The sequence below is a fragment of the Amyelois transitella genome, chromosome 17, assembly GCF_032362555.1.
Source record: "Amyelois transitella isolate CPQ chromosome 17, ilAmyTran1.1, whole genome shotgun sequence".
In the NCBI taxonomy this organism is placed as follows: Eukaryota; Metazoa; Arthropoda; class Insecta; order Lepidoptera; family Pyralidae; genus Amyelois; species Amyelois transitella.
The window spans coordinates 8,474,004-8,498,805 of NC_083520.1; positions in this window are offsets into that span (position 1 = coordinate 8,474,004).

Sequence of the window (24,802 nt, forward strand, 5' to 3'; positions counted from 1 at the left end):
TTTGAAAAGACAAACTTTTTGCGTTGCAGTTTCTGGCATACCTTGTAGTGACTAATCAGGCATACCTTGTAGTGACTCATCATTATCATCATGCCACTTTGTCATGTTAAGATTTCTTTTTAAAAATTACAACTTGGCTAATATTGGTTTTGAGTAATAGAGCTACCGCAGTGATTTGCACTCACAGTATCTTCACACACTTCTTCATTTAATACGGGGTAGACAAACCCAATAGTTACAAGACTCGAAGGCCACGTTTAACTGGATACTAGGAGGCTTATTGATGGAATCTATTTTCTTAAACATAACAGATTTCTAGACTTTATGATGAATCTCAAGCATTTTTTATTTCCACTGTTTTTGACTTACCTGGTAATAAATTATGTAAAATATTTGAAGGCTGAAATTGTTATGAATAGCTCGATGACATAATCGTTTTACGAGGATTTTTAATTTTCGAACGATTCGTCGTTAGTGTACTACTTTTAAGACAGATGAACAGTCCTAACGGCTGAACGCCTGAGGTCGTAAAATTATATCGTCGAATTGTTGGTAACCTCTGGGTAACAACAAAGAAAGAACTAAAGAAGAAAGAATTGTTCGTAAGCAATACGACCGATGGAGAACATTTTAAAACTCAATATTTTGATATAAACTATCGATGTTTCACATCACTAGCGCCAGCCGGTCGCATTCTCGCTGGCGGCGACCCGTCGTGGCCGCGTTGTATCGTTGTATCTGGACATTTGTTCAACTTGCAGGCTATTTCCACATGCACATGTGCGCATCCGTGACTCACGCTTGTCGCACGATTTGCGTACGATATGTGCTTAATTGTGATTTTTAATGAATAGGTGACATTGTCAATGATTAAAAGGAGAGGGGCACTGTTCTTTCATGTAGCACCATTATCATTGCATTTGTTATTTTAAATATGTAATAAGTTTCTATAACCATGACTTTTTTAATTTGGAGAAACTTATCCTCATTTATTTTAAACAATACCAACTTATAGTCTTGATCTAGATATGACATAATATAGTAAACCATTCCCAATTAAAGGAAGCTGTTAGCGGTATGCAATTTCTAGATAAGAAAAAGAAAATTATCTTTAACATTCAAATCACAATATGGTGCAACCGCCGGTATAAAATCTTAGTACGCGTGATACGAAATATCTTAATTTACGGTAATGTTTATCTGAAGCATACTCATTCTTAATGGAAACAATGTATCTATGAACTTGAACATTTTTCCAAATGAAAATATCATGCCAGTCATTTGTAGATAAGCTTTCGCTGTATCATCGTTATTATGCCGATAGAGATAAGGTGTATATTACGCCGAATGAAATTTGTGTGGAAAACCAAACGGAAATTATGATAACCAGTTATTTCAGGTATGTATCCTAATATTTTATTTACTTAATTAATTTGATTAACTACTTAGCTCTCATGATGTTGTGAATTACCGCTATTTGTGCATTACCTAAGTTATTTTAAGTTGTAGAATAGTTATATGTAATTTTTATGTGCAATAAATGAAATTCGTTACTTGGAAAGAAGCCAAACATTTGTGAAATTGACTCCATGTTTTTAAGGATTCCTAAGTTTGCTTGTCTTTTTTTATTCGCCTCGAAGGTGGTACGGCGCGGCGTCCTCTTTATCATTTCTTAACGCGTCCAGATTTGGCGATGTCGATATAAAATCCTGTTTCGTCGCTTTTTGTGAATACATTTCCACGGTTTCGGGGAACCAGGCGGACAACAACCAACTTTTGCCTCCAGCGCTTTATACTGGTTTTGCCATAATTTTTATGTACTCAAACAAGGGTCACAATATTAATTCAAGTAATAACCGAATCGTAAACCGCTTGGCGCATGTCAGGCATCCTCGGACGTTGATTGGCGTTATGGTTTTAATGGGTTGAAGAATGCCTTTTTTATTTAAGCCGACTTGTCAATTCCGAAACGTGAGCGTGTGGTGTTTAAACAATAATTTGAGTAGCGAAGCCAGAATTAAGGTGTGAAAGGATAATTCCCAAACAAACAGAATGACGGTAAGACGGTCAACATTCGGTGGTGGCTGGCCTGCGTGGGCGTGGAGCGGTCAGGTAAAGCTTTTGACACCTAGCCAGGGCCAGGCAGCGGCGTGAATCTTGTCGCGTTTTGGTTAGCGCGTTTTTTGCTGTATGATGACCCGGCGAGGCCTGCAAGTGTGATGTTGAATGAAACGCTGTTTTTGGAAATCCAAAGGCATATTTGGAAAAGTTTGTAGTTGTTTTACCAGGAGTTCTAGGAAAGGAATGATAATTAAGACAAAAAATTTCAATGGAAGATGTTCAAAATTACATAGAACAAATAACGCCAGCTTTTTCCATCGATATTGTTAATAATTATATTTGAACATGTTTCAATCACGTGGGTAACACGATTTTAGCACTACATTACTTCGTGGCATTTTATAATTCGGATGTTACCAGTTAATACAACGTCAGTGAACCAGCCACCTGGCGAGCAAGTGGCTCCAAATATAACCGCGTTCTCTTTAGCCAAAGCGCATTCATATGATGTTTGTACAAGTGACAATTAGTCATTCTTACGAGACAAAGTTTTGACGGCACTCAAATGGTCCAACGCTAGACTAGACATAACATTATGTTGTATCACCGTTACATAAGGTGTCTTAATAACATTAAGACATAATCTTCCTTTAAATGAGCTTTCTTTTACTTGACGTACGGAATTCAAAATCGAGGAATGAATTCAATACATTCTCAAATCGAATCAAAAGCTTACCTTTTTTCTTGTTCGTTAAAGTTTATTTCCGCTTGAAGATGGGAATCACAGCTGATGAGTTGATAGTTGTTGAATATAGAGTCTTATGGATGATGTGACTATGGCATATATTGGCGTGCGTGAATGAGGAAGGTGGCAGGATAGAAGGCGCCGCTATACCGCCATGGCGCCGACTGGTCGCCGACACCTCGTGTATTATGAACTAGCCCCGTGACCTGGCGTCGATCAACTGGTATTTGACTCAGCAAATGAACTACCAGTAACTCATTTCAAAGCAAATTGCGCTTACTTGTAACTGCTTAATATTCATGTTTGTCGAAAGATTGAAAAGTTTCTCACAGAGCTTGGTAATAGAGGTAGCTATGATTTATTGATGATATCCATTATCTTTTAAATTGATCTTATCTTAAATCTTTCATTTCAATGAATGTTATTTTAAACGATCTTCAATATCATTACAAATGCTTTATAAATAATACTCAAAAAATCTAATATACTGCACAAACATGTATAATTGTCGATAAAAACAAGAAGGGTTCGCAAAAAGGCAAGCGCATATTCAAGCATTCGGCCGATTGATCTGAAACCAATAAATAATAAAAACATAAGTGTTAAGACAGAGAAGAACTTATCTCTGCCGCTTAGACAAGAGTAGAAACATCGATATTTATGCGAGCATCCCTAAGAAACTGGAATGCTACAGCGCTGACACTTTTGCAAATTGATCTTTATAGCGTAGATGTAAAATCTAATTTCGATCGTAGAATGCAAGGATTAATGCTGTGGTTGAAACAGGTGTTCGCAGACTTGGGTGTAAATGACGCTACTAACGAAACACCGCTTTATTGACATATATTTAGAGTGTTGATTTGCTTGTATCGTTAATTGAGATAGGACATTTTTCGGTCGTGTAGCGCTTCATTGCTCCCAGATGTGCATACGACGTTCGCAGAGGCGTATCAGTGGCTATAATGGGGACGATTCTGGCAATTAACGGAGCTTTACATTTTTACATAATTTGCGCAGGTTGAGTTTGCAATTTTGAGTACTTATTGATTTTCTTGGTTGCAATGTTTGGCGGCGAAACTTTTGAATTTGAAATGTGTATAAAATCCTAAACCTAATTCTGAAATTAAGTACTTACTTACCTATTACGATATTTTGTAAATATACCTAATATATAATAAGACAATGATGATAATTAATTCAGCATAGAAATAAATAGTTCATAGCGTAGCATAGAGTTTATTCATAGCATGGTTATGTTGATAGAGAAGTAGGAAGATCAGATAACCAGTAACCACACCAAGTCTGTAATCTGAATTTCTCTCGGCCTGTCAAACTAAGAAATTTAGACCAAAGGCGGTCAAATAGGTAAAAAAAAGGTAAAAAATAAATGCGCCAGAGCACGTCGATAGAGCATCGTAGTAGAATAAATACTCGTATTCTACTGAGATTAAGAAGACTAAGGGCTCATTAATTTTTTACAGTATTGACCCACTGTTTGGATTGGCTGCCACTTTATTTCTTAAAAAAGTCCTTTCACTCCGTGCGAGCATTAGTTGGACGATAAATCGAGTTGATAAACTTACGAGTATCTACACAGTTAAATGATAACACTAAAAAAGGCCAGTGAAATAAACCTCAACTCAATGCCATAGTTTTAAAATATTTTATTTATAGGCATGGTAACATATGTCTAAAAGTAAGTTTAATCAGCTGTATAAGAAATGCATATATAATAAGATTGGTGTGTCTGATTGTTCATTGTTCTCAAACAAAGCTACCTGTCGCTCGACCCACCTACACTTGAAACTGCGCCGGCGCATCAATTTTTTTTATCTTATTTTTGGGTTCCGTTGTCGGCAAGGATTAATAGTATAGTACCTTAACATGAAAAATTTAAAAGGAATAAAGGAATATCAAGCCTAGAAAAGCTTTACAAGTAAGCGAGTAAGAACTTTAATTATAACCCTTTTTTGTGAACTATATACCTAGTTCTTGAATAAAAGTTTTTGTAGATCATTATCTACTTTAAATAATTTTATCATTTTTGAGCAGACTCTCAAAAATCAACTAATAAAATGCAAAATTCACTCTGATAAGAAAAAATCAATACAGGCACCATAGACAATTGTCCATTTTGAATGCAAGAGGACTGGAAAAAGATATGGACCTACCCCTACGGAGGATTAAATTATTTAGCAGTGTGATTATGATTATATATGAACACAATACAATATTTTACTGTGATTGACAACTACGGAAGGTATTGCGCGTGGCCCGACACGAACTTGACCAGTTTTTTATCTTCTGTTTTGGACAGACAGCATCGCCAAATTCGTGGACGCAGGTGGTTGGGTTTGGTGTGATTGACAGTGGGTTTTCAATTTGGTTTTTTAGCGGACAGGCTTTATATAGCGATTTCGACAAGGAAAATATGTCGGGGAGAACCCACCCTTGTGCTGAAAAAGATAGCTAGGAGAGAGAGTAAATATTGATTTAAAAAAAATGTCGAAGAGATTTATTCATGGGACTAGTCCGCCGTCGCAATTGGTATTTTCTTTTTATAAGTTTTTTTATTTATTTATTTATTTAAACTTCATTGCACAAGATACAAATGTATAGCACAATTGGCGGACTTAATGCTAGAAGCATTATCTACCAGTCAACCATTGGGTCTTACAGAGAACATCATGTGGGGTTAAACTAAATAAATATATTTATACCTACACAAAATATAAAATAAAATAATTATAATATACATACATAAAAACTACAATAGATAAACAATATACATAAATAAATAGGTGCAGCGGTTACCGAAATGAGTGAAAAGGCGATATTAAATACCCTCGCGACTCAAGAAAACCCGTATACCCGCGATTTAATTCATAAAAAATATATTTTAATCTAAACCTATTATTAAAAATACAACTAATATTATTTAATAATGGAAAAAACAATTCCAAATTACAGACTAAAAATATTATTATTTAAATGATCTTTAATAGTTTTAGTTTTAGGTAGGTTCCGGTATCCACCTATAGCCATGACCCAGAAAGAGAGTACCTATATAAAATAAGAAGTAGGTAAGTACTTATATACGCAATAAATTACACAGATTGGCCTACCCCAAAATACCAATACGTATAGGTACTTTAGAAGATATTCGGAAAAAGCTTTTCATTGTAACCTGACCGGGAGTAGAACCGGGGACCTGTTTTTCAGAGACACTACCACTGCGCCATGTAGGCCGCCGACCAGTAGAACAACTTGAGTTAGTTGACCCAATTTCAAACCTACTAATAGTAAATATGTAGTGTCAATGTTTTTTTTAATAAATCCGTGACGGCACTCCCGGCGGGAATCGAAATGGTAACCCAAATCGTCCACCTGATCCCGCGCACCTGCGGCGAATCCTTTCGTTTTTTTGTGCACACACCTGCGAGACTATCCATCGCCGTTGTGCAATATAGACTTGGAAAGTTTAGATATGCCGAAGAAATGTTTTGATTTTGAAACAAAAATATACTTAACTTCACATACATCCCAGACGGGGTAGGCAGAGCCAACAGTCTCTGAAAAAACTGATCGCGCGTTCAGCTGGATGCCTTTATGACGCAATTGAGAATCAGCTAGCAACTACCTATCGTCTGCAAGACGAATCCCAAGTATTTTTTTTTATACATTTAAACTTTACATTTTTACATGATAATAATAGAAAAGAAATCCAATCCTAAAATCTAATTAGAAATAAATCTCTATTCCGATATCCGGTGACCATTCTTAATAAATTTTGCGGCCAACTCTAACTATCCGATATCTTTCTATATCTACAGCGGCCATTCTTCTAGCCGCGCGAAGGTCGGTGCATTTAACTTTTTACATGAAAGGTGTGATTCCGATCCCCTTTGGAACTGCTTTATCTCCTAAATTGCTCTCAGGTGAAGTGCTGATCCGGTATCAATTAAAAACTGTCATTATGTATACCAGGTAATAAACTTTGTGATAAAAACTAACCATTTCTGATAAAAGATTATTGAATGATGGCAGCGTTGTAAAGGGAAGGATTAGACGAACGTACTTTGATCAATATGGTGACGGTCTGAGGAAAGGTCATGTCAAAAAAATACCGATGAATTTAAATAAAAAATCCTAATCTTTATATAAAAAAGCGAAAAACACTCACTCAATCACTGATCCCTAAATTTCAAAAACTACTAGGTACTACTATTAAAATTTTGTAATCATTGAAAGGCTATATTCACTCGACATCGATAATTCGAATCAAATGTGCTTAAATTGAAGACTTATGTTCAGGTCCTTGCATACATACATACATATGCTCACGTCTATATCCCTTGCTTGGTAGACAGAGCCAACAGTCTTGAAAAGACTGAATGGCCACGTTCAGCTATTTGGCTTAATGATAGAATTGAAATTCAAATATTGACAGGTTGCTTGCCCAGCGCCTAAAGAAGAATCCCAAGTTTGTAAGCCTATCTCTTAGTCGCCTTTTACGACATCCATGTCCATTCATCCATAGTGTTCCTATTCTTTTCTTCATTGGTGCCGGGAACCACACGGCACTTCAGGTCCTTGCTTGGTTTTTTTTTGTTTGAGGATATATCTTTGAGGACGCCTGACGACGCGCATCTTCTCACGTTTTGATTTAATAATCACCATTTATCTTATTGTACCATATCTTATCACTGGGTTATTTTGTTTAATTAATTTACTTTTTATTTGCTGTTAACTTGTTACTCATACTTGTCATTACCATTATGTACTTATAGTTTGTAGTTTTTTATGTAAATGTGCATTGAAAGTATCGTGTGGTTCCAGGCACTTCAGAATAAGACCACCCCATCCATATCTTTCCGGTAGATGTCATGAAAGACGACTAAGGGAAAGGCTAATAAACTTCGAATACTTCTTGTAGGCGATGAGCAGGCAACCAGTGTCTATTCGAATCTCAATTTCTCTATAGGGCAACCAGCTGAACGTGGCATTTCAGACTTTTTAAGACTGGTGGCTCTATAAACCCCGTAAGAAATTTAGACGTGATTGTATGTATGATATATGTTGTCCTCGGGTCGATATCCTCATTGCTGAGGGTCGTAATTCCCTAGTTCTTTGTATGAATACACAATATGTACTATAGTGTTTTTCTAAAAATAAAAATGTGTAAATTTTTTCCCCCCCTCAATTTAGACGATTGGGTATGATGAAAATAAGTTGTGCTTATAGACTTCAGCTTACCCTCTGTTACTAAATATCAGACTCTTCTGTTATTTTACTATACCTAATGATGATTCTTTTATTTTACCAAACATACTCAGAAATTTAAAACATTTTAAAAACCGTTATAATGGTACAATCATCAAGTAAGTATTGCAATTCTTATGTTTCGTGAACAATGGTTTAGCAATAATAGTTTGACAAGGGTTTGACGCCGGCGCCAGGACATCAATCTCCACCACGTCAATTAGACACGCGGTTATCTCCAACTTAGCCTGGTCCGGTTCATGGCCAGTGGTACTGTTCTCTACTATGAATCTAACGTTTCGACCAAACGAACTAGACAGATACCACAGAGTAGCAATACTGCTTTATTTAGCCGACGTCCGAGGAATGTCTTCGTGCAGTAATTATATCGTCTGTGTCATTTGTTAACGCCGTAAATAGACTAGTATGAGACGTGCTTTAAGTGCAGAGTAATACTGGTGTCCAATCTCAATTATGAAAATTAGACCATATATCAAACGTGTGTCATTAGGTTAGAGAATAATAATAATAACACACAGCCACAGATAAAGGTAATATCCTCACCTCTGGACAAAAGAACGGGGTGCGAATAAGTCAGGTCCTACTCAATCTTTGCAAGGGAATCTAACTCATATTGAATCATGCTAAAAGCTGTGTCTTCATCCTTAGTTATCTTTCACGATAACCAAGTGCAAGAGATCGAAAGGTTACCCTAAAATGCCGGAAACTACATGGCTCTTTATTATTATGTATACTTACTTAATATAGAGAAAATGCAAACTGTAGAAGACAGAATTAAAGGCTTTGACTCTATGGTAAATTTCCTCCAGTCTTCGTCCCATGTTGGCAGTTCCACCTGATGCTTGATATAGATGACTGCTTGAGCCTCATTCATTATTCATACATGAATGTTCATCATCATGATTTGCATTGATATTTATTAAATGATCTTTCACACAACTGATCGTGTTTTAGTTATCGATAAAATTTCTTACCTGTTTTTAGATAATTTCTATCGCAGTGTTATTGGTTGAGATTATCTAAATGTTCCTCAGCCCCGAGTATGCCTTTTACCTAGATTGGGTGAGTCAGGTTTTTACACGAAGCGACTTCCGTCTGACCTCCCCAACCTTTGCAGGGGAACCTGACCCGCAATGGATCGATCATGGTTACACATCCAGTTGACTGAATGTGCAGGTTTCCTCACGATGTTTTCCCTCACAGTAAGAGCATCGGTTATCACATAACTCAGAAAAAGAATTATTGATTTATGACTGAAGTGGGATTTGAACCTGTGTCCATTTGAGCTGTTACATTTTTAATCTGGGCATTACTGGGCACCAAATTGATTCTACCACCAACGCTCTAAAGACGCATGCAAATGTACATAGAAATTAAGTTGTGACGATCTGACGTTTGCCTGAATATCTCCCCTCAATTGCCTAATATTTTTATTTCTGAGCTCAAGACGAAGTCCCTAAATCTTTTAATCCTAGTGGCGACGGGAGTAAACCTTAAGCAACATCACATATTGCCAAAACACGGCTTTGCTCCTGTGCGGTCCGGGATTGTCGAAAAAACCACCACTTCATAATATGACTAATGATGTCATCAATTTCTCGGCGAATTCCTCGGAAGCGACACATGCGCCCGCGCCGCCTCGACACATGTCATCGGCGAATGAAATAACGACGCGCGTTTCCGGTGTCATTGCGGCGTTGGAATATTATGGACATTCCAAAATATACGGCTAGATCTATTTCTGTGGATTTAGAATTTCAGAGTTTCTCATCAAAGTATCATCATCTAGTCTCTGGTGAGGAGCATAAACTAAGATTTAGGTAAGTCAGGTTTTTTTATAAAGCGACCCTTAAAAGTTTATGGTTACATATACAGTTTCCAGATATTTCAGGTTTCCTCAAGATGTTTTCCCTCGCCGTAAGAACATCTGTTAGAAATTAAACGAATGAATATAATTCAGAAAAGAGTCTTTAGTAGGTATACTGGAATGGCCCCGGTAGGATTTGACCATGCTTACCTGTGAATCAAACTTTTTTTATTTTGCCGCCGTAAACGTTCGTCGACCAACATTCTTCTGCTTATTGTATATATCGGCATGAAAATAATTATTTTAAGATAGGTACAATTTTATAATCTTAAACCTTTCTTCTTATATAGAGCGTCTAAAGTTTATATGTACCTACCTACAAGAATATCCACGACATTCCCAACATCTGTGCCCCTAAACAGTGCTTGCCTGTTCAAATATTCCAACTAAACTGTAACTTATAGCTTCGCGTAAAAACACAGAGATGATTTGCCGGCAATGAGGCGGATGCTGGCTTTAATTAGTTCTGAATTGCCCTCGTTTAAAAAAAAAGGTTTAAACTTGTGAGAAGAAACTTATCTCCGGTTGGTTTCTTGACATATTTCCGTTACACTTTTTGGGAATCAATCCAAGTAAGTATTTAGGACTTTTTCCAGGTTTTCCGCTCTCGAGGCATTTTCCTTGAAAAAATCAGTTTACTGCTCTAGAGGACTTTTCCTTGGAAAAAAGCAGACTCCTGAAGGACCAGTCCACTTTGCCAAATATATCTTATTGGTTCAGTAGTTTTTTGATTTATTCTTAACGACTTGTCTGTAGATTGTAGCCTAACTATGTGTTATGAATAGCTATATTTCTGTAAAACTTCATCTAGGTAAATTCATTCTGTGGCTTTTGTTAAAAAGAATAATAAACATACGAACAGAATCTGAAACATATTAAGATTAACACATTCTATCTACATTTCCACGGTACCGTCACAAAATGACAAATAAACTGTCGCAATTACGAGTAGTCCACAGGCGTGGGGTGTGAGCTTACACCCCTTAATGAGCTTAATTAGCCTGCATTTGTCCCCGGGGAGCTGAGGTTATGTCGAATTAAAGCATTAATCGTTGATTTTCATGCTTGTTTAGTACTCATCATCATCACACATTTATAAGGATGATGATTGAATGTGCGTTATTGAAGTCGCGGGCAAAGCTATTAAATAATAATTAAAGGCAAAGTGTTGGAAAAACGCGCTAAAAAATGTAGGCTACCGAAGTAGTTCTACCTCTCAAAGTGATGTTTTCGATGTGATTCGATGGCCATAGATTACTAATACTTAGAAAGTCGCAATGAAATTGTGAAAAGTCCCTATCTATCGTATGACTCCAAATATTTAATGGTCAATTGGATTCTTGGGTTTTTGAACGAAACTTTTAGGATCAACTTTGTAATCACCTATAATTTTTATCATAAGAGTAAGTTTTTATGATACCGTTGTAGTTGTAAAACGTAGTCTATTCGACAAAAAAAAATATTGAAAAACGAAAGTCTTCTTGAAGTTTTTGCGTCGTAATCTATTTGCTCATGTACTTACTTGATCGAAGCTGATTCATCAAGATTTATTGTTGCTATTGTTAAACAAGCAACGACCTCAAGTTGCAACAACACTCCCTATTTTTAAGGCAACAAAAAATATTTCTCACGATCCCGCCATATCCCGCGGGGACCACTGACTCTCCTGTTAACCAATACTTAATTAACGACATAATGAGTTGGCTACACGCTCCCTCGGGACTTAAAGCGAATGTAAATGTTAATTTGCTAATCAGTAGTATTTACATGTACTAAATCCAATTGTATGGTTTGTGGTAGAATAAAATAGGACTCAATCACTTTCTGTCATTATCGTAGGAGAAGACTGAAGGACAATTACAACTACAATATGGTGCATCCAAATCGAATTACACAAAAGCGTTATTGTGTATTTACACATAAATTTTATTTGTGGCCCCGTAGAATGGCGCGTCGCCGTTTTTATCGCGCGGAAAACTATTGACGTTTTGAATTTTATTATGACGTTGAAACGAGACAGCGATAGTTTTTCACGACACGCGTGCTACAGGGACTGGAATCACTTTTTATTCCCATGAGAATAATTCTTCACCTTTCGTTTTACTATTCCTTTGATTTCGCTTAAATTTGACATACCTACAGACAACTGATTGAAAGTATCCCAAGAGAATAAATAAAATTGGGATTCTTCTTGTAATTGGACTAGCAACCTGTCACTATTTCTATAATCGTCATCGTTCTAAGCCATACAGCTGAACGTAGCCTTTCGGTCTTTTCGAGACTTTTGGCTCTGTCTAACCCAGACAGACCCAGTAAGGTATAAAGACGTGATTATACGTAAGTAATTTGTATGTACTATTTACTCAGTTATAATCTAAGAAAGGATTTTAAAAATATGAAGCGATATTCTGAGCAATAGCTAATTTTGTTTAAAAGAGGAACACGCCAAGTCCTTTGATTCTCCAAGATATAAGGTAAAAGCACCTATTACGGAGGTATTTCGCAACATTTGAAAGTAAGAAGCAAAAATAAGCATAAGTAAGTATTTTTAAAGGTTCCAAACAAAATTATTATCTAAAATGGAATTTAAATTTTGTATTGCTGTTGAGTCTAAGTATCCTTTCATGCGATTTCTTATTTAAAAAAAATATTTAAAAAGGCAGGTCGATTTTCCCTAATACGGAGGTATGATTTTGGTCAGAGCCTATTACTGCGGTAGACGGCTCCTAATACGGAGGGTCAAAAAGTACATTAATTTAGGTTCCGTACAAATAATATGTATAACAATAATAGAAATGTGCAAGTACCTTTATTGTAAGTTTTTCGTTCATTGACTATTTAATTACATTATTTATTTTATTAAAGACGACTTTGAATTTAAAGTATATTATTTATTTAAAGTATATATAAATAAAAATAAAATAAAATAAAAAACAAAAAATAATAATATATGTATATATTATTATTTAGTGTTTTCTACACGCGTGTGTACAGCTTTCACGGATTTAACAATATTAAAAATGCAGGTTCATTTAGGAATTAAGTTTTATTTTTTATTACAATTAGTTACTTTGGCTAAGAAATAATGACGAACAATAACAATCATCTAAAATCTTTCAAAAATCAACACTTCGTAGAGGAACAAAAAGTAACAATAATGAAATATTTATAACATCAGTCTTTCAAAAACTAACACTCCGCAGAGGATAGTAAACTGTAACTAAAAGTTTTACATATTAAAAAATTATCACTTTAGTAATGGTAAGTGAACTTAATATAAGATACCTAAGTAAAGTTTAGGGTCAATTCAGGCTGCAGTTACAGTGGTCGACAGCAGCCCGAAGAGCATTTACAGCTTCGGAAGAATTTTAAACGTTCGCTACTAGACTAGCTTCGCTTCAAAACTGCTGGCTGCCGTCAGCAACCGACGCCGCATCAGTCACCAACAGTTTTATTTTTTCGAGCGATTACTGGTCTATAAAATAATGAAAATAAAGTTTAAAACTCTTTTAAAACTTGCGTCAATGCTGCCCGCTGCCACTGCTGCCTGAATTGAGCTATGAAAAAATGAAAAGAACAATTACGTAGATTGCATTAATTGATATTAAAATATTTAATTTTTTCAATGTTTTTGATTTTACAAAAAAAAAAACATTTATAAAAAATAAGAATCAGAAAAAAGACGATTTTTTTATTTATTTACGAAACCCTAAAATCTTGTGATTTTCTGTTTAATTAATAAAGCCATAATAGGAAACCATATTACCTAATACAGAGTTACCTGGAAATAACTACCACCGTATTAGGAAAACTACTCGTGTTTTTAATAATCCTAATTCTGACCCATCAAAATTCCGATTAACAAAAGAGTGTAAATTTTTAATCAAACGACAACTATTTGTGGCTAAGATGTGTAAAACTGAAGTAACAGTTATACACAGGATATTATTTGTGATAAATTAAAACACACCTCTCAATTTTTACCCCTCCTAAGAAACTAACATTTTGTACTCAACAGTTTTATTATTTAACTAGATTACTAATTGAGAACACATACCTCAGAATATGGTTATTAATTTATGAGATTAATAATTATTTCAATTGAACTTGTAACTGATTCAAAAACTTAATAATTTGAAAGTTATAAACAATTAAATTTTATCAGTATTTTTCCTATTACGGAGTTATACCACCGAGTTAGGATTAGTCTATAAAATTCGTATCCTATTACGGCGGTATTTTGTTTCTTATTTTTTGGGTAAAAACTGAGTTACAAACGTGAAACAAGCTATTTAATTTAAAAATGTAAAAGTAGGGAAATGCTATAAGTTATTCATAAACAAACTTGAACGGCTTATTAATACGAAAAATTGCCTTTGTAAATATTAGTGTACTTAATTTTGTTGTTCCGCGTTTGTATGAAAACACCTGTCCCGTCGATGCCGTGACACAGACTGATTGATTTTGTTGTGTTGCCAATGTGTTGTAGTTGCAAATGTCAGTTAAGTCGTGACGTAATAAATTTAGAATAACACATTTGCGTTATGATGTACTTACACTGAATAGAACAGGAATAAAACTAAGAAATATAAATACCACCGTAATTGGAAGCGATTTTGACTACCGCCGTATTAGGAGCTTTTACCTTATTTCATCAGGCTATCCGACACGGCTACTTTATTTACGCGTCTGACTATTTTTAAACAAATAATTCCACCATCACTCATGGCGTTGTAAACCAAACGCCAGTTGTATCGGAAGTCCGACATCCTGAAATCTGGTGTCGACAACATTTTCAAAGACATTAGATTTTTAACGATTATATTTTTTTAAAAAGACCAGTATAGTATTTATTCTTATGTTTAATTTTTTTTTCTTTTTTTCGATGTTGCAATCGGTTGTGGCAATCTATAGTCTACTGAATTTATTGTTTTACTGCAATTAAAATGGCGGACTTGATGCTTCGGTATAGTTTAAAAATGACAACATTTTCTAGACATTCGCTTTTTGGACGACGATATTTCAAGATTTTAGCATTTCAGCAATTTCAGCCAACCGAATAAAGATCAATTTGAAAATTAAATAAAAGGCGGGTACTATATTTCTAAATACAGTCGAAAAAATCAATACTTACTAGTACATACTTACATTATTCACGAGAAAGAAGCACACTTAGAAAGAACCAAGACTTTGGACAATTACATAACGTGACCTTAAAGTCACAAGAACTAAACGAAAATAACGTGACTTAAAATTTCAAACCCTTAGCCAAAAGATTAAAAAGTAAAAAAAAAAACAGTTTGTTTAATTGAGAAATTGCAATATAATCAATCGTGAATTCCACCAGCCTTGTTAAAAATATGGACATTGTTACGTCACTCGGACTGCAATCACACTCTGGCGTATGTTAAATCAAATTATTTCTCTGCAACTGTCTGTACCTACTTTATTATGTGTTCGACTGTACTATATCACTTCCTCGAGTCTGCTGTATAACGCTCAGCGACGCACGCGCCACTTACACGATAATTATAGCACCCCACAGGATATCCTCGGCCATCTGGCCGACTATTTGGTGTTTCGAGTGCTTATTTATAGTGCACCATTGTCTTGGGTGGTGTACATCTGGCCGTGTGGCTGTTTTGGAGTTATTATCAGCATTAAAAATATAATGAGATATTAAAACACAGCTACTAATTGCAGAGGATCTTACTTCGATTATTGGGTATGGCTTTTGAGTATTACGTTATGGCTGCTTTTCTCTCTTATTTTGTGTGTTCCCGGTAATTGCTTCCAGGCTATAACTGTTATGCTTCGGGTCTGCTAAAGGTCACTAGAGAGACTACAGATTGCCTCTAACTATAGTCGTAGTGGGTAAATATTTATATGAGCTACTCCCTTTTGGTTTCCGTGGCCCTAAACGAAACCTTACCCGTCCTTCTCTTACAGCAAACACAATAAAAGTACTTACATCTAATATTTTCTTTAGCTTTTCATCGAAATCCTTATTTCACATTACTTACATACTGAGCAATGAATGCAATGACTAAGACACAAGGGTTTTTTAAACCCTCCATAGTGCTGAATCGTTAAAAATAATGAGTTGGCAATACAATAGAGGGCGCCACGTGAGCGGCACGCGTCAGTCGTGTGCAGACCTCTGACGGCGCTACACGCACTTTGTTTCTGAAGGGTGTAATAATAAACAATTCTTTCGCATGGGCGGTTTGTTTATGTAGGTAGTGACCGATGAGAAAGCTGGGGATGGATTTCGTGAGGGGAAAGAGATAGCGTAGCAAATTTTATTTCTGACTTTTATTGATCGAACAGAATTAAGAATCTTTCATCGTTTCGGCTAAATACTTTGTCTCAAAACCCTTAATATTAAGGACTACATGGAGAAACATATTTGCATACTTCTCTGAAATTCAAGAATCGTTACAGTGTTTCATGAAAAGTGGTTTAAGAAAATAACATAATGGCCATTGGCTTCTCCCACTATCCAGATTTCTTGGCTAATTGCCTGTAATAACTGCATGGCAGTTTCACTCTCGGCAATTGGCTCGGGGTGTAGATTAGATGCGGCGGCCACATCTGCTGGCTCACGTGCGTCAAACGATATTTATTTTGGCGACTGCTGCTGTCAATCGAATATCAATTTCACTTTTAGTTTGTTGTCGAAGCTAATTTTGTTTATTGGGTGAAGGTTAGGATTCTCTAAACTTGCAAACAGACAATATGTCTCAATAAGCAAGGTTAGGTCTCAAAAAAGCAAGGTAAGGTTATAAAAAGTTGAAGTTTGCCTAATTTGACCCCGACAAAGGATAAGTATGTATATTGTATGTATTTACCAAATAAAAACGTGTAGCAAAGAAGGTAACTTATATTTATAAAATCATAATAAAATGCTGAAAATTAAAGTTTAAACATTATGATTAAAATTTGAAAGTTTAAATATTTATAACATAATACAAGTTGGATGTGTACAATAAATTTTAGTTCTTTAAAGTTAAACTAATATAATTAAGCCGAAGACAGCTAGGAATATGGAAAACTTTGTTAAATGTGTAATTTACTTCAGCCTTGCAAAATAAGTACTAAGTTTGACTTCAAATTTGATGTTCCTTTTTACAAAAAAGAAAAAAACACCCAAAGACCACTTTAAAGATCGGCCACCTGCATCGTTTTATTACGATAAGCTCATCATTTAAAGTAATAAGATCGTAAAGGAATTCACAATAATTAGCTTAGCTTATACGCAAGCGAAGCTGAGGCTGGAAGCTAGTTTATAACCATTGAAATTTTAGTACTCATATTTTTACTATGGCCGTCTGTGGTCGAACAGTGTATAGATAACCGGGCCGGGATCTAATATGAGTTTGGTTCCCCTGCAAAGATAGCGGAGGTCAGATTAAAGTCGCATATATAAAAACATACATATCATCACGTCTATATCCCTTGGTGGTACACAGAGCTAACAGTCTTGAAAAGACTGAAAGGCCACGTTCAGCTGTTTGGGCTAACTCAATTCAATATTTATTAATAGTGACAGGTTCAATGGGCTACCATTGAAGTCGCTTTGTGTAAAATTCTGCCTTACCCAGTGCAGGGTAGTGTCATATGCGCATACTCTTTAAGGTCTTGGGCTTTTAAATATTTATCCCTTTTTTACTTTTCAATTCCAATACACCTTATGTCAGACAAAACTTGACACTTTGTTCAATCGTTTTTTACATACTATTTTAAACAGAGGATAATAGCTATCAATTACCTATTGATTGTGCATCTTTTAATTTCATTACAGTAATATTGCAACAATGTTGCGATGAACGAATGAATATGGTATGAGTATGGACAAAGATGCACCCACCTGCCATGTAACCGTCACTTTCTTAATAATTATCGAAAGTTATCCTGTAAGAGTTGTTCAGTGTAATGGTCTGAGCAATAGGTAAAAGGTATTGCGTTTGATATTAGGGTTTGATACCACAGTAACCCATAATATATATAATATAAGGTAGGTAATATATTATGGGTTACTGAATGATGATGAGGATGAAAGGCCACTATGTGCACTACGGCCGTAGTGGTATTTCAGTCTTTTCAAGACTGTTGGCTCTGTGTACCCCGTAAGGGATATAGACGTGATTATGTGTTTGTAGATAATGTTCTGTAATTCCTTCCTAAGCTTCCGTCTTGGTCTTTTAGTGGAAAAAAAACCATATGTGTGCCAACCACTTTTGTTGCCTCGCATATTATAAAGTCAATCAAAGGAAAGACTATTAAAGTTCTAAGTACTTTAAGGCGATAAAAACCTATACTTGTATGATTTTATTTATGAAAACCATTTGAATGTTACATTTATACCTAGTTAAACACCGTGTTGTCGCCATTACTATGACTTATAAAGATATGGAGTCCTACTCCCCGGGAAAACAAAGTGACACTTAAACTAGAAACCAAAAAAGCATTATCTGAATATCAATTCCATCACTAAGCCATCTTGCTAAACGTGCTTAATCTTTTTACAATTGACATTAACACCTACATATGTGACATGTTCCTGCTTGATACAGGAGCACATATCAACGTTTTTATCTAAAACATCATGATGAAACTGCACCAAACAATCTGTCGCCTGATCCATAACAATGCGATCAGGTGGTCGGTGTTTACAAACGAATAAACAGCCGATGCACATGGCGATCGTGTGATTGCGTGACGTGATATCATGGTTCAAACAAACATGACTGTTTGTTTCTTGTTTAACGAGTTCCGCCCGACAATCTGTGTATCACACATTGAAGATTAACACTGTAACTATGTTGTCGTTGATGGTTCATGGTTCGATATCCGTTCAGTTTGGCTGAATAATGCATGTCTTGTGTTCTTTTTTTTTCTATAAATTCGCGAGAGATATAAGATTGAAGATAAAACATAATATGCCTTATCAACATTAGTGAAAAGATCACAGAGGGTTTAAGAAGGTTTAAGTTCTAATCGAAATGCTAAAACTAGAATGACGTAGAAAGAGAAGATTGCAAATTTATGATTATGACCTTCCTAGTACTTTATTTGTTCAAATCATAGTGTGATTTGCGTCGAACTAACAAAAAATATGTCAAAATCGTTAATCGTCACTCTATTGACGAAAACCACTTTAGAATCTGTTTTCAATTACGTAAACGGTTGAATGCTTTAGTAACTGGCTTGACTAGCGCAATATCCTTAACATATGTACTCGTATACTATAGAATTTAAAAAAAATCATTAAAATAAAAGCTAATGGATTCACGTCACTTGCTGACTAATGGCAAAGGCAACAAAGCTATTCAGCCAACAGCAAGTGGGACTTTTGGCACTTGCGTAAGCTGTTCAACAGACTGTCTGTTTGTCTGTTGATGCTGCTAATTAACAATACATCACCGCAAATGAGTCTCTGACACGCCAGACGTTTTTAATTGACCTGATTTTATCAATTAGATAGTTCATTTACATAAAACTTGTACCTAGTTGGATTTCTAAAAGATCACTATCTAAGGTTTAGACCTTATCAATTTAAATACGACGACAGGTGAAAATGCGGGCGCTCTTTTTTTTGGTAAAAAAGTAATTGTTTTAATGTAATGTTGCTTTTTGCGCGTTAGAAGTTGATTTTAAAGCCAGGCTTTATTTTGCATACGGCTAATAAAAAGGGATAAGATTGGAACAGTTTATGGAGGTAATTTTGGGAGGTTTGATATTTTAATTTTGTGCAAGTTCATTAGGAAAGAAGATAGTGTCGGAACATTGCAGTGGTGGTTATCATAAAGACACAAATTAACACATATTGAATGGCACTTTACCACTGTACCCGCGGCCAACAATGAAAAATGGTTATAGTTGAAATTATATAGATAATGCAAATGGTTATAATTGAAAATCTCTTTAATATTATCCTTAGTCTTATTTGTAGGTACTTATCATTTATTGAGATGGTAAAATGTTATTTCGGCGCCAAGAGTCTGCATATTACGGGCTGTTCTGTTACTCTTTCTTGATTGTTGTGCTGTAGTTAGCAGATGGCGAAGATAATATTATTTCATACAGCAATTTCCTCCTACGGTCCGCACATGCGTCTCCGGTGGGATGACGCGTGTGTGCCGAATTATACCCTCTCTGTCACAAGCACGCTCTGCATTACGCCATAACGTAATCCGCATTATTGCCGCTAGCCGCTCGTGCTCAGCTGCTAACACCACAGATGTCCCGCTCAAATTAATTGGAAATGTCAAGTGCACGGGATCCGCCGCCATCTTGTCCCCTGCACTTTATTTTTTTTCGCGCGCACGTGTCTCTTGTTGCTGGCCAGACAGCTGGGCGAAAACGCGCGATCAATTTTTAACGTTTGCAACACTTTTATTGTCTTTTGACATTTGACATTAGCGCGGGAAGGTGCACGCGTGGTTAGATGCGTTTTGTAATGCAATGGTAATGGACTGACCTATTTAATGTATAATTAAATATCGCCGTCTGTTTCCGGTAATTAGTAAAAGCGATCAGGGTTGAAGTTCGTTTTGTGTATAGGAATTGTGTTATTTTATTCGTTGGAACACCTTTGCGGACGAATTTTGGGCACCTGATGATACAGCTGATGGCGAAGGCCTTGGTAACACCTTGTCGTTTGTTACGGAATTGCCTTTCCGTAATTACATATTATTTAATGTTGCGGCCAGTTGGCTCGATAATGTGGCCGATGTCGATTTTGTCTGATCTCATCCAGCAGATGGCATTTTAAGACTGAGCTTTTTTGGCAAGGATTATTATAATGTCTTTCACATGCAAATATCTCAGTTTTTATTATGATATGAAATTGTTCACAAACACATATCACGCCTTTATTGATAATAAAAGAATATGGCTAAGTCTGGCTTAGTTACGAATCTAGCGACTAGTGTCACAAACATAGAAGATCCTAGAATTGACATCAAATATTAGTCCAAGGTTTTGAACGTTCTGCACTAAAATATTACCGAGATTTTAATTCCGTCATCCGCTCAGCTGGCTTGTATTGACCATAGAACACACTACATATAGAAAGCACTACTTTCGATACATTTACAATAATATGAAGTTGGTATACTTTTCAATGTGGTCCACTGTACTTAAACACAAAGAAGCTTTGATCTCGATGCCGGACACAAACAATAAGAACTACAAATACAAAGAAGGAAATGATTCATTAGACTCCATACCTTTTTCCGCCGTAAAATGATTCGACCCGCTAATGGAAGTCTAATAGGACTTTATAGTTTATCAAAACACCAAATTCCAGTATTCTTGAAATCAAAATGACTATAATATTTCAAAGTTAAAATATCGCGGTCGTCCTGGCGAAAAGTCAGGTTAAGAGTACCCTAAGCTGACAAGTTTGAGAAAAGAGAATGATAATGAGGATGATGTAAAAGAAATACTTATAATGGATTTCGGCAAGTGGAAATATGTAGCATCTGCCTACACCTCCAGGAAAGAGACTAAATATTACTTATATTCGAAAGCTTGTAATGTGTGAAAAATGTATAGCACTGTAAAAAAACCAGTCTGTCCTCTTCTCGTTTATGTCGTGGGTGATAAATATCTGATCTATATGTTACTAGCTGTCCCGGCAAACGTTGTTTTGCTATATATGCATAAATAATTTTAAAGTAATTTCAAGTTAAAAAAAGGTAACTTTTCTGCTCCCGTAGCATGCGTGCAACGCCGTTTTTATCGCGCGAAAAACAATCGCAGTCCCTTTTCACGTCATAATAAAAAGCGTTGCGCATGCAATGCCACGGTAGCTGGTATCTACTAGGCAGGGCCCAAATCGTAATGCTTCTTAATGCTGCATCATGACACCAGTCACGTACGAGTGGAATTCATACGATAAAGTCGTTAAACAATGTAGTTAGGTAGGTTCCGTATTTTCCTTTTGATCCTAAGTTACAAAACTCTTACAAGCGATCAATTTGATACCCCGATCAACTCGAGAGATGTGAAGTGGAATAAAAAGAGGCGTCGACGACGCGGGCGCAGGTAGCGTTGGACGGGAAACAATGGCGAGATGCGATGCGCCGGCGCCCGCTGCGAGCGAATATAGGGCTGTCGTCATAATAATGTTCAGACTTACTAGGACATAACCATAGAAATCAGAATATTAAAAGACTAATTTCTATGGAAACAAGAGGAATAGATTGAGATACTCGTCAGCGGATGGGTAGAAGAGTGTGTAACAGCCACAAAACAAGTGGCCTATGAGGCCCGGAATTGGAAAGGAGGAAATAACAGATGAAGATATCTTTAAAAGCGCCTTCGATTGAAGTAGCATCAATGATTACATCCTAGGACCAATTATCTACTTGGTCCGAGATTACATCTCTCAAATTAATGACAGTACTGATTGCATATAGCCAGACATATTAATTATCAATTTCATCTATGAATATTAATAAGAATTAATCAGCTCGAATAAAAAAACATATTTGGAATAATAAAAGTATTAAAATTAATTAAATCATATCCGCTGTATCTTAACGGTTTCTTGAGTCTATTGCTTAATTATTTTAAAAATTCTACTATAGCTTGCAATTAATATTATGATTTACTTCTTAATCGTTATGAGTAATAGAAATGAGTAGAGTCCGATTATATTACGTTTATCGATTCGTTATGATAAATCTAACAAATATTATAAAATTACTATACTAATTAGACTCAGTTGTGCGGCAAAGATCAGTAGCCCCATTGGAATGCCTACTCGTACTCTAAAAAGATTAAGTAAACTTCATATTTTCCAAGTATAGCAATGATGTGAATGCTTATGCTAATAAATGCTTTCTTTATTTACTTAACTTCTTTGGTCTCTGTGTGATCATTAGATAACTTCATTATAATTTAAGAAATGATAGGATAAGCCTAAGATATTCCCTATATGTCTGTATACAATTCACTTGACTTGATTGACAGTTACAATATTTCTTCATAACTTATCTTTGATCTTTCATCTAAATTATCAAGTCTACGGGGTTTGCAAAAACCGATGAGATTTTTTTTACTACATATAGATTAGTAGATGTATAAACCGTATATTATACAACGTAACATTATAGTATACAAATTTATAATAGGCCTTATGTTTATTTAGGATCGGGTGTCAACCCTGCTCTGCCCGATGCATTCCTTGCGTTCGCGTCTCATGCGTGGAAACTAGGACCGAATAGTCTTAATATTTTATGTTATATATTTTCACATATGATTTGAAATGCAAAGAAATATGTAAACCAGTGGATTATACGAGGACAACCATGATCCAAGCAGGGTAAGGTTACCTTGTTATCCATTGTCTGACTTAGCTTCCCTTGTGAATTTACCTCATTACTACCTATGGCTCCCCGAACCTTTAGGTTAGGTTATACGAACCAAATAACGGTAGATGTTTTGGTTTGCCATTTCCATTATCTAGCGAGGGATGACGTTTTAATAATAATAACGTTTATAGGTTTTTTCTTAAGATGATCTTAAAAAGAAGGAAATAGACTTTATATGCATTTTTTGGATCTTTTGTTTTTTCACCTGACTTGATGTGACTGTAATGTGTAATAGAATATTATTTATACCATATTAATCCATTTTCGTTTAAGTTTGTTTTGAATGAATTCGAAGATCTAGTGCATTCTCTATATAGATAACCTGAATTTGGTTATCTATATAGAGAATGCACTAGATATTCTAATAGTGTTATATAAAGTATCTAGTCTATTCGGGTGCTGTATCCGTCGCACGACGCAAGAGTGGAGTGGCGCATGCGGCGCTTTTGTCGATATCGATTTGTAACTTCACACGGCTTGCGCGTTACATGTAACTTAAATCAATAACATCTCTTTTGACCTCAAGTGTGTGACGGAATATTCGGCACTTCCTTTGTGACAACAAAATAAATTCTTGTTCCCAGGACTAACTCTACATATACTTATCATATATCCCTAGCGGGCTAGACAGAGCTAACAATCTTGGAAGATTGACAGGCCACGTTCAGCTGTTAAGCTTAATGAAATAATTGAGATAAAAATAGTGACGTCTTCTTTCTTACAGGGATTCTGGGTGGCTGCCAGCCCATCCTCCAAAATAATCCCCTTAGTCGCCTTTTATGACATCTATACTGATAGCTAAGAGAAGGCGGGAGTCACTATTACACATATTTGCAAACGACATTCTTAAATAGGATGAAAGAGGTAAAGAAAATAGCGCTAGACCTACCTTTTCTAAGATAATTTAATGAGTATAGGACTAGACAATTTATTTCCTATAACTCCCATTTCCTTTTTCGATAAATTTTCCGCAAACATTTGTTTATTTGGATTGTTTTTCAAAAACGAATTAAGGTGATCCTACAAAGGTCTTATCTGTCTAACGGTTTCGAAATGGGATGGGGGGATATTAGTTTTCTGTCATGCGAAATACCCAAATTGACAGGTATACTGCTCAGCGAAGATCGGTTTACCGAAGTCAATTTAAAGCAGAATGATACTATGCAATTAAATTATATTTGTACGAAATGCCAATGCGTAAAATTTATTATTTTGAATTCAGGTATCTAATTTTGTCAATTAAAATGAATTGATTCTGAATTGGATAAATTTTACACTTTAATCAATAATAACGTATCAGTTAGAAATACACAAAGAAATGATCAAATAATAAAATTTACGCACATTACTTTAAAAACTCATAAGTACCATTTTTTTGAACCATTATATCGAATCAGTATATAATACTCAACGAATTGATCGACTAAAAAACAAAACGGCTTGCAATTTCTTTTTTCAAAT